General features: G+C 47.3%; 1 long non-coding RNA gene across 1 annotated transcript; it reads right to left on the bottom strand.

Moving 5' to 3' along the window:
• Window positions 1–1,403: 1,403 nt before the first annotated feature.
• LOC310689195 lies at window positions 1,404–14,224 on the bottom strand. The gene is made up of 3 exons (XR_014517392.1): window positions 13,903–14,224; window positions 2,193–2,325; window positions 1,404–2,069 (listed from the first exon to the last, which is right to left on the bottom strand). It is a non-coding gene; the product is annotated as an uncharacterized lncRNA (long non-coding RNA).
• Between the last annotated feature and the right edge of the window lie 349 nt (window positions 14,225–14,573).

Raw genomic sequence — 14,573 nt, 5'->3', positions numbered from 1 at the left:
CTTACCATCAAAAGTTCTCCCTGATGTTTAGTCAGAATCCCCTTTCTTGTGACTTGAACCCATTGGTTTGGGTCCTACCCTCTGGAGCAGCAGAAAACAAGCTTGCTTCATCTTCCATGTGACAGCCCTGTCATATCACCCCTCAGTCCTTCCTTTTCCAAGCTAAACATACCCAGTTTCTTCAACTGTTCCTTATAAGTCTTGGTATCCAGATCCTTTGTCACCCTCCTCTGCACACATTCCAACTTGTCATACTGCTTATTAAATAGAGGTGCTCAGAACTGGACACAGTACTCCAGGTGGGGCCTGATCAAGACAGAATAGGGTGGCACGGTTACTTCCCTTGATCTGGATGCTGTACTTCTGTTGATGCAGCCTAGAATTGGGACCGTTGCTTCCTATGCCTCCAGGGAACACAAAAAGCTTCAGTTCAGCCGTGTCCCAGAATTGCGAAGGTAGTTATGCAATGAAAAGAGATTGGTCTCGGGTGGGGGCAGGGGGAAGCAGGTTAAAAGCTTCCTGTGAGAAGGCAGGATGTGGGAAATGTCTCTTTCTGAATGCCCTTCCCTTTCTTTCTGATTTTTTATTCATATTGGTGCACGCTGAAAAAAATGGAGGCAATGGCATTTTGTAGCTGGCCAGATACTGGACACAATATAAAAGCTAGCACATCATTGGCATGCCAGTTCTATCAGGCAGGAGAAAGAGGAAATAAATGGACAAAAGCTGCTCCTTCTTTAAAATAAATGTCTGTGATATTGCTGGAGAATTTTATGTATCCGCTGTGGCTTGCAGGGTGCAGAAGAAGCACTCACTGCAACACCACTCAAGGAGTTTTCATGAAAGCAAAACCCTGTAAAACCAAGTGAAGCAAGAATGCCTACCTTTCTAATCTGAGAGCTGCTTCAAGTTGCACTACTTAAACTATGCCTCTGGCGCCATCCATTTTTATTTGTATGGAAGCTGCTCTTCCACCGAGAGTACATCAAAGGCTAGCCCAAATAATCCGCAAAAGGATTTAATTATGAAGTCAGGCTCTGACCAAAACCAGACTCTGAGCAGTGCCATAGATTTCAGAGGGAGACCTCAGCACACACTTAAATCTCTCCCATTGCAACCAGCAGATTGAAGTCTTCTTGCTTTTCACTAGATCATGCCCTCGATTTTACCTCTGAGTTATTTATGCTAAGAATTCCAATGTATTCTTTCCCAAACACGACTGTGTGTGTTGTGCGGTGTGATACAAATTTGGGCACAAATGATGAGCCTTCTGTCAAAAGAAAAAAAAACACACACATCTTAATATGTAAGTGCTGAGCACTTGATCTGTGGCCATCTTCAAAGACCACGTAATAGAGACAGCAATAGTGAATATCAGTGCTTTTTTATTTTTTACTCTTGCAGCTAAATTGCATATTCCTTTTGTGGTGAAGGGTTAGGACCAAGCAACAGTTTTATGTGGTTGGGATGAGGGAAAGCAATGAAACAACAGCCAGGAGTAATGTTTGAATGTGAGAAAGATCAACCCAGACACAGATGAGGCTGCCACAAAATACATTTGTTAGCTGTTGTCTGTTTTGAAAGAGGAACAGCAGTTCAAACCCAATAGTTATTATTTATTTATTCATGGCTTTCCACAAAAAAGCCTTAAAGCGATTTACAAATCTATAGCGTACACAAATAAACACATGCATTTTAAAAATAAAATGAAACTTGTTTTTTTAAAAACAAAAGTACCCCTCTCATAATCCTATAACAAAGATGGATTCTTTGTTCCTCTACTAAAAAACGAACACCAGAAGAACATCAGAAATCAAACTGCAGTGTGATTCCAACTGGCCACTCTCTGCTATGAATGATGCTAGGTTGTCTGGATTCATGCACTATAGCTCTGGCCTCAAGGTCTGGATTAGTCAGGAAACAAAAGTTTCCCCATCAAACAGGGTATCCCATGAAGGGTATGCCAAAAACAATATCTTTTCATAGTCTCTTTTAGCATAATGTATGAAATGCAGAGCATTGTATGCAAAACAACCACAATCATCCTATGCAGAGCAGGAAAAGCAGTTCTGGAAGAAGGGAAACAACCAAAAAGGTAAACAGGGAAACTCCTTTTCATCCTTTCTGGACATTAAATAAAACTTATGGGGGGAAATGAATTGAAATTTTCACTTCACTGCATCCAATATTACCTTTTCTTCTCTCTGTTGTCTTTAATAAGGGCAAGATTTCATCCTTGGTTGCAGACTCAGGAAGTTAAAAACATTGAACCTTACAGATTGCATTTTGCTGGGAGCACTTGTCTGTCACCGTCTCATTTACAGTCTGTTGAAACAAGGAAGACAAAGGTTGTTACATGGCTGTATCTGTTTTATAGGCTTTCCTTCTAATTATGCCTTTCCTCCTTTGTCGCTTGCTTTGTGGAAAGCAAAATCTGCCCTTCTTTTCCTTGGAGAGGTCTTGCTGCCAATAATATATACACAGAAATCTTCTCAAGTTAGGAGACCTCTAACTCTGTAGGCATTATTAGAAAGGCAACAGAGAGGCAAAATAAAAAATTAAAAAAAAATTTTTTTTTTTTAAAAAGTAGCTGTGTATTTCTTTCAGGGGGAATTTCTCCTCACTGCTCTCTCCACACCCCTGTTCTTTGGATATCTGAGTTTTGACTCCCCTTTCAAGTGTCATTTCCTGAAGAGATAAAAAGACTAGAGCAAGACTGCAGGGATGGGCATTTATGATGGTGTAAGATGCCCTGCTGGGGACGTGGGTGGTGCTGTGGTCTAAACCACAGAGCCTAGGGCTTGCTGATCAGAAGGTCGGTGGTTTGAATCCCCGCAACGGGATGAACTCCTGTTGCTCGGTCCCAGCTCCTGCCAACCTAGCAGTTCGAAAGCATGTCAAAGTGCAAGTAGATAAATAGGTACCACTCCAGCGGGAAGGAAAATGGGATTTCGGTGTGCTGCTCTGGTTCCCCAGAAGCGGCTTAGTCATGCTGGCCACATGACCCGGAAGCTGTATGCCAGCTCCCTCAGCCAGGGGTCCCTTTACCTTTACTTAAGATGCCCTGCAGAAGATAGGATATTTTGTGATCTAGGGGCCACTGCACACAAGCCCTTCTTATGCATGCCACTAACAGAGCCTCTTTGCATTTCGATAGGTTGTGATAGAAGCAGGCATTTCTTCAGATATTTGGGGCCAAAGATATTTGGTAACCCAAGCAGACCCAGTGTAGAAAGAACTTTTAAGCACTCTGCCTTGCTTGGGACTAAGGCCCTCTTGGTGTGCTGGCTCCAGAAGACTAGGGATGCTTGTGTAAGATCTTGTGGGGACTCAGCAAGCCCCGTGAGATCACAGAAGAACATCCCAGAACCAGTGTGCCAAGAGGGCTTTGCTTCCCAAGCAAGGCAGAGAACTCTAAAGCTCTTTTTGTGCCCTGAAAGCCCAGTGCAAAAAGAGCTTTTAAGCTCTCTGCTTTCCTCACACTTAACTTGCAGAACCTCAGCCAGCCAACCCTCAGTGGAATATGGTTGAAACTGCGTGAGTTAAATGGGCGTAAGATGCAAACGATCTGTATTTAAAAGGCAAACACCATGTTGTACTATATTTCTGAAGCATAATTTTATAAGCATATTGGTGCACATGCCCACTTGACCGCTTCAAGCTGCAGAACTGCCACTGTTACAGCTGCCGCATCATACTCATTCTGCATTTATAAGAAATAGATATTTTAGTGTGGCAGCACCTACACCTTTGAACTCCCTGCCTGTTGATCTCAGGCAGGTTCCTTCACTGTACCCTTTTTGCTGCCTGCTAAAACAACACCACATTTTTGTTTAGACAAGCCTGCCCAAATATGTAAAACTTCCCACAGCCCTTAAATTTATTGAAAGGTTGTAAAGGTCCTGAAAATTTGTATCAACATGCTACAGAATTTCAAAAGCTGCTTATATTGTTTGCTTGAATAAATTAAAATATCTGAGGGAAGAGTGCAGTGTTTTGTGAATAAAGACTGTGCTAACAGACTATGCTGTGAGTGTCAGTTCCACACCACTTGAGCTGTGGGGCTACTTGAGCTGTGAATTAGAACCCGAATATGGATGCTTCTCTGAATGAAAAAAGAGACTGAAAATTCTTAAAATGACTTATTTATGGATGCATATTCCCATACTTGAAGACATGTTACTATGGAAACTCTGTTTTAGAAGCTTAGAGATTATTGTTTTGATTTAAATTGGAGTGCAATATCCAGCTTCTTTAATATAGCTGCCTCTCCCAGTCCCTTTGTGTATTCTGTGGTAAATTGTAGAACTACAATGATCACTCTGAGTGTCTTAATTTCTGTAGAAGCTCCTTCTATGATTCAGCATATTGATCTGGAAAAGGTACACAACAGGATCCACAGAAAGCAGGTATCTGTTAAATTTAAGGGTCCTTCCTTCCCAGAAAGGGGGAGGGACCCTACTTCTCTTTAAACACCTGAGCATCTGCGGCCTTCCCAACAGAAACTCTTCAGGTTAAGTATGACATCATGTTTACCTCACAGTGGATAAGAATACTATACTGTGACAGATTACAATGTAGGCATTGTATCCAACGCAGTCTTTCAGCTAATGGCAATGATAGGAGAGAAATAAGTTCAGTTTGCATTTTAATTCCACTTAATTCACACTTTTAAAAAAGTTTTTAAAACTTTTATTTCTTATTGTGAGAACAAAATATTTCTATATGGGGAGCTTATTGGGTTGTTGTTTTTATTTTGATTATATATTTTGTGGTTTTATATTCTGATTTTGTTCTGTGAACCGCCTTGAGACCTCCGGGTATAGGGTAGTATATAAATTAAATAACACATAAATAAATAAATATCAAAACAAACAAATAAAAACCATTGATAATTACAAGAGTAAGCATCACCCTTGAGGTGACATTATAACAAGTGTGCAAACGAATATATTAGATCATTCCCACCTATATTAGATTATGAACACATCAAGAGCATGATTTCACTAATATTTCCCAAGATAAAGAAAGCATATGTCTATCTTGTTAGCATAATACTTCCTCATACAGATTTGTACATTGTAAACGCTTATTTGGCTCTAAACAATATCTTTATATTAAAAAAATTCTGGCATTTTGTTTATCTTCTCTCTTCCTACAATTCGCAGAGTTCCTTGTGAAGAGGGATTGACTGTTGAACCATTCTGGGAATTGTAGATCTGGGAGGGGGATAGGGGTCAACTCTCAGCATCCTTAATAAACAGCAGCTCTCTGAATTCAGAAGCCATGACTGTTCAAAGTGGTGTTATGGTGTTTTAACTGTATGGTGTGAATGTGGCCTTAGTGATTAGCCACTGACACAAGTTTCCCTCTCAAAATCCCTGGCTGCAATCCTATACCATCTTAAATTGGGAGTCAGCCTCGTTGAAATCCATGAGATCTACTTCTGAAAAGCCACACGTAGGATTGTAAATTTCTGTTCTGTGGGTGCCGGTGTTACAGCTCTCTGCAAATGAGGTTTCTACATTTGCAACTGCATCCCTTGTGCAAGTGCCATGAAGCATCCAGATGCTTATTATTCTTAGTAGTACCGTGAGAAAAGTGGTTTGGTGCCTCAATTTTCCTGCGAAGATGGCGATGGAGAACATAGCTGAGAATTAGATTCAATTTCCCTGGCTTCTGAGCTTGGTCTGCCCCTCACAATACTTGTTCCACACAGCCTTTGAATGCAGATTGTGATAGACTTCCAGCTTTGTCATTTGGAATTGATAGCACCACTCTTGAAAACATGTTCTAAAAAGTAATAACACTCCAGTACTGCTACCCGAACAATGGAGACAATAAATGGATTACATAACGTTTCTGAAATAACATCTTTTCCCCATTGTAAAATGACATGAAAGGCTTGAAACTGAATCTCCTTAGAGACAGTTTGCGACATCCGTCAAAAGTTTGCCCTCTTTCATTATCTCTCTCTAAACTTGCTATGCAAGAAGACACCTGTCAGTGTGGTGTGCTGGTGGCAAGCCAGGCCATTTCCCTGTGTCTTCGTGTGAGGAATTGTAGCTAGGTGGTTGAACGCATGCATTCACATCAAAAGTTCCCCTGTGTATCAGTCCTGGTCATTTCCTGTTGGCAATGGCTTGGAATGCTCTCTGGATGAGAGTTGAAAAGCTACTGCCAGCCAGTGTAGAAAATGTTGGCCTAGATAAATGAAAACAACCAAAAGCAATACAAAAAAACCAAACCAAAACCAAACAAACATCAGATAAATTGAAAAACAATACAAAATAGGCACCTGTGGCAGAGACATGATAAAACAAAGAACACAAACACAGCAAATACATTAAAAACAAGACTGAAACCCTAACAAAGTGGACACTCAAAGTAAATACTCATTTATTCAGTTGAGAAAGCTTATCAGAACAGAAATAGCTTCTGTTGTTTCCAGACAGTGCAGAAAGTGGGTGCCTCTTGTTCCACAGAACAGGGGAAGCCACAGTAAAAGCCCTGCTCCACGTTCCTGTAGAACAGGCTTCTGATATCTTCGAAACTTGCAGGAGAAGCTCCGCCACAGCCATCCAGCACCTATTGGGTATATAAGGGACAAGGCAGTCTCTCAAGTAACCTGGTCCAGAGCTGCATGGGGCATTATAGGCTAGTATAGGCTAGTACCAACACCTTGAATTTTGTCCAGTAGCAGACTAGCAGTGGGTGCAAATCCAATGACTAAAGTTGTTAAGTCGTGGGTTGACATAGCAGCCGGCACAGCGATTTCTTCAAGTAGCTCTTTATTATGGTAAGCTGGAATAGAACTGACTGCGAACAGTATCCCCCTGTTGGCCCAGGGTGAAACTACACTACATAACACCCCTCCCCACCGAGATAAGGCGTTAGTTACAATCGTAATGGTTTCCTTATATACAGCACTACGCGTAATGGTTCAATTAAGCACAAAAGCATATCGGTTACATTTCCCATACTTAGACCAACAGTGATACCTGTCCAACAACATAGTCCTTTAAATAAGTTGGGCGCTTGGAAACTCTGCCAGACCGCCGGGGACTGGTAGCCAAGTCCGGAGGGCCACACAGTTCTCGCTGAGGCTGTGGTGCAACCCTAGGTGGCGTTGGAACCAACTCCCCTGGATCCGCTGCTGTGGGTGGAGCCTCCGCAAGTGGAGTGGTCTGAGTCTGTTCTGAAACGGCTTGGTTCGGCTCCACGCTGGCAGCTTGCGAGGGAGGTGTAGGTGGGGCCTCGCCATCTGTACGTGTCTCTTCTGGAGCCGCAAGCGCAGTAGGGGGCACCTCGGTAGTGTCCAAGTCCCCAACCCTGCGCCTAAGCTGGTCTATGTGCCGTCGCCACAAGCGTCCGTCTTTGAGTGCCACCTGGTACGAGCGAGGTCCAGTGACTCCCACTACTGTGGCTGGCACCCAAGGGATGTCCCCCACATAGTTCCGGGCAAAGACCTGGTTTCCTGGGACAAATGACCGTGGTGCGTTGGCACAGCCTGGGGGTTCAGCCACGGCAAAGTCTGGGTGTAGCCGGTCGAGCGGTGACCTGAGGCGGCAGCCCATAAGCAGTTCAGCAGGACTCCTCCCTGTGGCCGCATGAGGGGTGATGTGTTGCACGAACAAGTATTCGGCGACCCGCTCATGCCAGTCTCCCCGGTCCAGGCGCGCCAGTGCCTCTTTTGTCGAGCGCACCATTCTTTCCGCTTGCCCGTTGCTGGATGGATGAAAAGGTGCCGTTAGGGCATGGCGGATGCCCAGTCCCAAAAGATACCGCTCAAACGTGCCTGACGTGAACTGCGGTCCGTTGTCAGAGACAAGGACATCAGGACACCCATGCGTTGCAAACAGGCCTCGCAGCACCCGGATGACAGCTTCGGTAGTGGTGGAGGGCATCAGGGCGACCTCCAGCCATTTGGAATAGGCGTCCACCACTACCATAAAGGTCCGGCCGTGAAAGGGGCCAGCCAGATCGATGTGCACCCTCGACCAGGGTGTCTTTGGCGTCTCCCAGGTGTGTCCCTTAGCTGCTGGTGGTGCAGGCCTCGACTCCTGGCACGCTTGACAGGCGGACACCCAGGCAGTGATGGCATCGTCCATATTAGGCCACCAGACGTAACACCGAGCCAACGCCTTCATTTTGACAATTCCCGGGTGGCCAATGTGCAGAGCCTCCAGGACGCGCTGACGGAGTCCCTGGGGAATCACGACGCGGTCTCCCCACAGCAGGCAGCCGCGATGAGCTGAGAGTTCATGTTGTCTGGTTGCGAAGGGCTGGAACTCCGATGCAAAAGGCCCTTGTGGCCACCCCCTCCACACCCAGTTGAGCACCCGGCTGATGGTGCGATCCTGGGCAGATGCGGAGGCCACAGTGGCAGCCGATACAGGCGCTGCCGGAAGATCCTCAATCAGAAGGAGCGATGAAGCTGGAGCCGGGTCTTCCACAAATGCTGGAAGAGGGCAACGGCTGAGGGCGTCGGCATGGCCCATCGATTTCCCCGGGCGATGGATGAGCCGGTAGTGGTAGGCAGCCAGGAAAACAGTCCATCGCAGCATGCGTGGTGAGAGGACCGGTGGAGTTGGACGATCACCGGCGAGGAGGCCCAGGAGTGGCTTGTGGTCAGTGATGAGGTCAAAAGTCCTGCCATAGAGGTATTCATGGAACCTCTTCACTCCAGCCACAAGTGCCAATGCCTCCTTGTCGAGCTGGCTGTAATTCCGTTCCGTCGGAGATAGTGTCCTGGAAAAGTAGGCGAGCGGTGCTTCTCTTCCATCTGGAAAACGGTGACTAAGGACAGCACCGATGCCAAAAGGTGAGGCGTCGCAGGCAAGGACCAGCGGCCTGGATTCACTGTACTGTACCAGCACACTGTCTGAAGAAAGGAGAGCCTTGACCGCGTTGAAGGCCGCCGTCTCCCGATGACCCCAGGCCCAAGGCGTCTTAGTGCTAAGGAGTCGGTGAAGAGGCTCAGTCACTGTGGCTTTGTGGGGCAGGAACATGTTATAAAAGTTCAGCAGCCCCAGGAATGCCTGCAACTCCCTTTTGTTCTTTGGGGTGGGGGCCTGCTGGATAGCGCGGATCTTGGATGTGGTTGGATGAAGACCGGAGGCATCGATAAGATAGCCCAGGAACTCTACCTGTGGAACGGCGATCTGGCACTTCTCCCTCTTTACCTTGAGCCCGGCCTCCTGGAACCTGGTCAGCACGGCACGGAGGCGCTCGAACAGCTGCTGGTGTGAGTCTGCAGACACCAAGACGTCATCAAAATATGGTACCACGCCCGGAAGCCCTTGCAGGAGACGCTCCATAAGGCTTTGGAAGATGCCAGGAGCCACACTCACCCCGAACTGCAACCGGCGGCAACGGAATGCCCCCCGGTGGGTGACGATCGTCTGGGCTTCAGCAGTGGCATCATCGACTGGCAGTTGTTGATAGGCTTGGGCAAGGTCCAGCTTAGCGAAGACCTTACCCTCACCCAGGGAATGCAGCAGGTGTTGGACAACAGGAACCGGATAAGCGTGCTGCTGAAGTGCCTTGTTGATCGTGCACTTGTAGTCAGCGCAGATTCTCACCGACCCATCTGGCTTGACAGGCGTGACGATGGGGGTTTCCCACTTTGCGTGGTCAACCGGCTCCAAAACTCCTTGGGCGATCAGTTTGTCCAGTTGTTCGTCCACCTTAGCCTTGAGAGCAAAGGGAACCCGGCGTGGCTTTAGCTTGATGGGGGCGACTTGTGGATCAAGGCTAAAGGAGATGGGCGTACCTGTATATTGGCCCAAGGTGCCGTCAAAAACCTCGGCAAAGTCTTTGACCAGACCCTCAGTCTCTGCGTTAGAGATGCAGTTGATGCCGGTGACTTCCAGGCCGAGGGCATCAAACCAGTCTAGCCCTAGGAGGCTTGGCCGCTGACCTTCGACCACCACCAACCGGAGCAGGCCCGAAAAATCCTTGAAGGCGATCCGGAACCGGCCAACGCCTACCACGGGAATGTCGTTTCCCTGGTAGTCTCTCAGGTGTACGCGGTGAGAGTCGAGTTGCCTTTTGGACACTCTGGGTACCAGTCTTTTGATGGTGCTCCATGACACGATGGACAGGGCAGACCCGGTGTCGATCTCCATGTCACATGGAGCTCCTTCAATGAGCACCGTGACGTTCAGCTTGCGTCGCGTAGGCGAGTCGGTTTGGCCAATCGTGGTTCCAGACGGGCAGCGGCAGTTGGTGAGAGCGAAACAACTTTCCTTGGCAGACTGGAGTGAAGACTTGGACTTGCGAGTCGATGAAGGGGGGGTGTCAGACGGAGCCGATCGGCAGACCTTAGCGATGTGACCCCTTCTGGAACACTTCCTACAGATGGCGTCACTTGGCACGGGAATGGTTGCCTCCGCAGCCAGCACATTCCGGTTGGCCCTTGGACTTCTGTTGGAACTTCCTGCGCTCCCGCTTTGTCTGGTGCACGTCATTGTCTTCACTGGAGGATGCCTCCTCACTGCTGGCCTCTTCATGATGCACCGGAACTGGCTCCCTAGCAAGACGCGGGCTGCTGGACTTGCGGATCTCCTGGGCGGAGCGTTCAGCAGCTTCTGAGGCCACAGCCTCCTCAATGGCTTTCTGTAGCGTGAGGTCTGGCTTGGCTAGGAGGCGCCGTTGCAGATGGATGTCCCGGACCCCGCAGACGATTCGATCCATCAGGGCATCGTCTAAGTCTCGGAACTCACAGTGCATTGCAGCCTGTCGCAGGGCGGTGGTGTAGTTGTTGATTGACTCCCCCTCTGCCTGGTTCCGGTGGTAGAACGCATGGCGGGCAGCAATCTTGGACGGCTTTGGTGCGTAGTGGTTGCGGAGCTTCTCTTGGATCGTGTCCCATGGTGTTGCCTGGACTGCTTCAGGCGCAACCAACGCTCGGGCCGTCTCAAACACCTCAGGCCCACAGAGGCTGAGGAATAGGCCCCGCTTCCGCTCCTGTGATACTTCTGTCAGCTCGTTGGCTTGGAGGTAGCAGTCGAACCGAGCGAGGTAGGAGTCCCATGATTCAGAGGCTGGCGCAAACGGCGGTAGAGGCACAAGTGAAGCCATAATTCCGATGCCGGCGTGAAGGGCGATGGATGGAACACAGTGCTCTAGCCAGAACAGTCAGCTCTGAATTGGTTCTGCCCAGTGATTTCGCTCAGTGATTTCGCTCTGTGATTCAGCTCAGTGATTCAGCTCAGTTCAGAGGCTGGCCGCATCTGGCTGTGCTCTGATGTCCATCAATCCCATCCTCGTCGCCAGTGTTAAGTCGTGGGTTGACATAGCAGCCGGCACAGCGATTTCTTCAAGTAGCTCTTTATTATGGTAAGCTGGAATAGAACTGACTGCGAACAGCTCAGCCGGCCTGTATTTATAGGCAGCCGGCTGTCAACATTGTAACCACAACAGCCCAGAGTTCCCGCCTAAAATAACAGACGCGGACCTGAGTGAAAACTATCTACAGACCTGAGTGAAAACTATATACAGTATCCCCCTGTTGGCCCAGGGTGAAACTACACTACATAACAAAAGTGTTATATGCTGGGGACAAATAAAGTTTGTCCCCACAAGCAACCTAGCCGCTATGTTCTGCAGCAGCTGCAGCCTCAGGGATAGTCCCAGATAGCGTGCATTGCAGTAGCTAAAGATAAACAATTAACAAAATTTATGAATTCACTTCACATGCAGTATTCCAAATAAATATTAACAAAGTATCAGCAAACGGCAATAAAACACAACCAGCACCATCCATTACAATAAAACATACCTTTGAACTGACTCTGTACATGATCCTGCCCCTTCCCCAAAAACATCTTCATCAAATGGAGCAAAGGAATTTAATAAAGCCACTCTTAGCTCTTCAGAATATGAAAAGCAAGCCAAAGGCTAAACGATAATTTTCTCCTCGTCTAGCTCAAACACACACACAAACATCAATCTCTTTCCATGCTTGAGGCTTCTCTTTCTCTGCGACCATCACTGCTGTACCTCTTTATATTAAACCATATTACTTTATTCTTCCCTTCCCATTCCTTTTTTGTATCATGTCTATTAGATTATGAGCTTGTGTGCTGCCTTATCTTTTAATGTCTGCTCATTGCTTAGAAAATTGTAGGTGCTTGGTAGATGATAGAAAAATATTTAAATAAAGAATACCTTAACCTGATCCTTTTGATATAGCATTTAAAGCGGTATCATACCACTTTAAACAGTTGTGGCTTCCCTCAAAGAATCCTGGGAACTATAGTTTGTTAAAGGCACTGAAAGTTGTTAGGAACACCTCCCCCCCCCAAACAATTTCCAGAGTTCCCTGGGAACAGGGTTGGGCTTTTAAACCACTCTGAAAATTGCAGTTCTGTGTGGAGAATAGGGGCCTCCTAATGAGTCTCAGCACCCTTATTAAACTACAGTTCCCAGGATTCTTTGGGGGAAGCCATTGCTGTTTAAAGTGGTATGATACTGCTTTAAATGTACTGTCCAGACGGGGCCTTCAAAGGGAGTGCCCCAAAGCAGCAGAACCGGCTCCCAAATGCAGACAAATGAAGGGAAGAAAATGTTTCATATCGACAGAATGCTTCATAATAATCAAAACCTGATCTGCTACTTCTGGGCTGGGAGCCTTGATCATTCGGTTACAGAAGTATTTACTTTCCGCTTTCAAGCCCTGCTATGTATAAGGAAAGAAAAGCACAGAACAGAGCAAAGTATTTCCAAAATATAAAAGTCCTTCGAGTCTAGACTTTCAAGGCCTCCCATGGTGTCAAGAGCTTCTGAAGACATGTCTCTGGGATTCCATTGTATAATTCACAAAAGACTCAGCAATTCGCTTTCTGTACATTATCTGTCATTTCTACTATACTCCTCTTATGGATTTTTTTTTGGGGGGGGGGGTTGAGTGGGGGAAGGAAATCAAGGATACCGATATGAGAAGCCTTTGTAAGAGAAGCAGAATGTACACTGGCTGAAAAGGATGGGCACCTTGATTGAACTACGATACTCTTTAAATGAATTTCATTTTGAAAAGATGCAACACTCAACATGGCTGTTTCAGGCACAAGAAAAAGTGTTGACTTCAAGCGGCGCCACAGGCAAAAACACACCACCCCTTGAGTGTGCTGCTATCAAAAGCTTCATGTCGGATTCAACTCCTGCTAAATGGAATAATTAAATGGTCAAGCCTCAGACACCAGCTGCACTGCAAAATGCTCCTGAGGCCTGAAACTGCAACCCAGGATGTCGGCAAATAAGCACTTTGGGTGGGCCTCAACAAAGGCTCCTGTCACTACCTGTGGCAGACTGATATGAGCCAATTCGGGAATGTCATTCTTACATGAGGGTGGGTTGACCCTACCATCCATCACTATTGATTGAATAATACTTTATTTAGAAGTGCTGCACTCTGTCGTTTCTTTTCCTCTGCAGAGCCTGCTGGCTTCTGCTTCTCCCTAAACAGTACAAGCCAGGGGTGCCAACTCCTAGGGGCCCAACTCTTTTGCCCCCCCCCATACTACGGGGGGGGGGGGGGGTCCAGGATGGCGGAGGTGGCTGAGCATGGAGCCAAGTGTGGTATGGCTTCAGTGGCTGGCTCCTCCCCCTCCTCCTCTTCCTGCTGCAGAGAGGAAGGAGTGGGAAAGCAGCTCTTGGCTGGTGGCAGTGGCAGGAGGAGGAAGAGGGTGACTATCAGAGGAAAGGAGATGCCGGTGATCGAAGCTGCACCGCAGCCACGTTTGGCTCCACCCCTTGGCTCCTCCCGATGTCCTGCCATTGTGATGTGATGTCACATGTGTGACATCACAAACACAATGTCGCACCCCCCCATCTCTCTCTCAAGTTGGCGCCTTTGGTACAAGCCTATGCATGTCTTCATTGTTCAATGGAGCTTACTTCTAGAGAGAAGGAAGGTCAAAAGGCAGAGATGAGGCAGGCTGCTGAAGAAGCCAGGGAGTCTCCCACTCCTGCAGCAACAAGCTCCCCTTCAGCCTGTTTTCCTAGAACATATGGAGGAATGAAGAGAGCAGAGCAGAGATTGGTTGTGTGCAACTGCAGTCTACAATGGCTTGGGTCAAATATTGAAGAGGAGATAGGCAGCTGTAGGAAGGTGAGGACCCTCAGCCCTCGCAACTGCCTCATTGGGACAAGATCTACTGGGAAGAGTTGCTGGGATTACTGTGCCTGCACTGTTTTGGTTGCTTTGAATAAAGAGTTGATTGACATTGTGTGTTTTTATTGCTTGACTTCGGCTCCTGACAGTCAGTTCTGCAGCAGTTGGATTACGTATGTTGTGTGACCATTATTGGTGATGGGACAGTTATAAACCCCAATAATAATTACAGTTGTACCTTGGAAGCCAAACGGAAGCCGTTCCAGAAGTCCGTTTGACTTCCAAAACATTCAGAAACCAAGGCGCGGCTTCCGATTGGCTGCAGGAAGCTCCTTTAGCCAATCGGAAGCTGCAGAAATTGTGCCGGATGTTTGGCTTCCAAAAAACGTTCACAAACCAGAACACTCAGTTCCGGGTTTGCAGCATTCAAGAGTCAAAACGTACGAGTGTTAAG

The sequence above is a fragment of the Podarcis liolepis genome (genome assembly GCF_965112155.1).
Source record: "Podarcis liolepis genome assembly, chromosome: 1".
NCBI lineage: Eukaryota > Metazoa > Chordata > Lepidosauria > Squamata > Lacertidae > Podarcis > Podarcis liolepis.
Note: the sequence above shows the minus strand (reverse complement) of the source record. Positions and strands in the feature narration are given on the sequence as shown.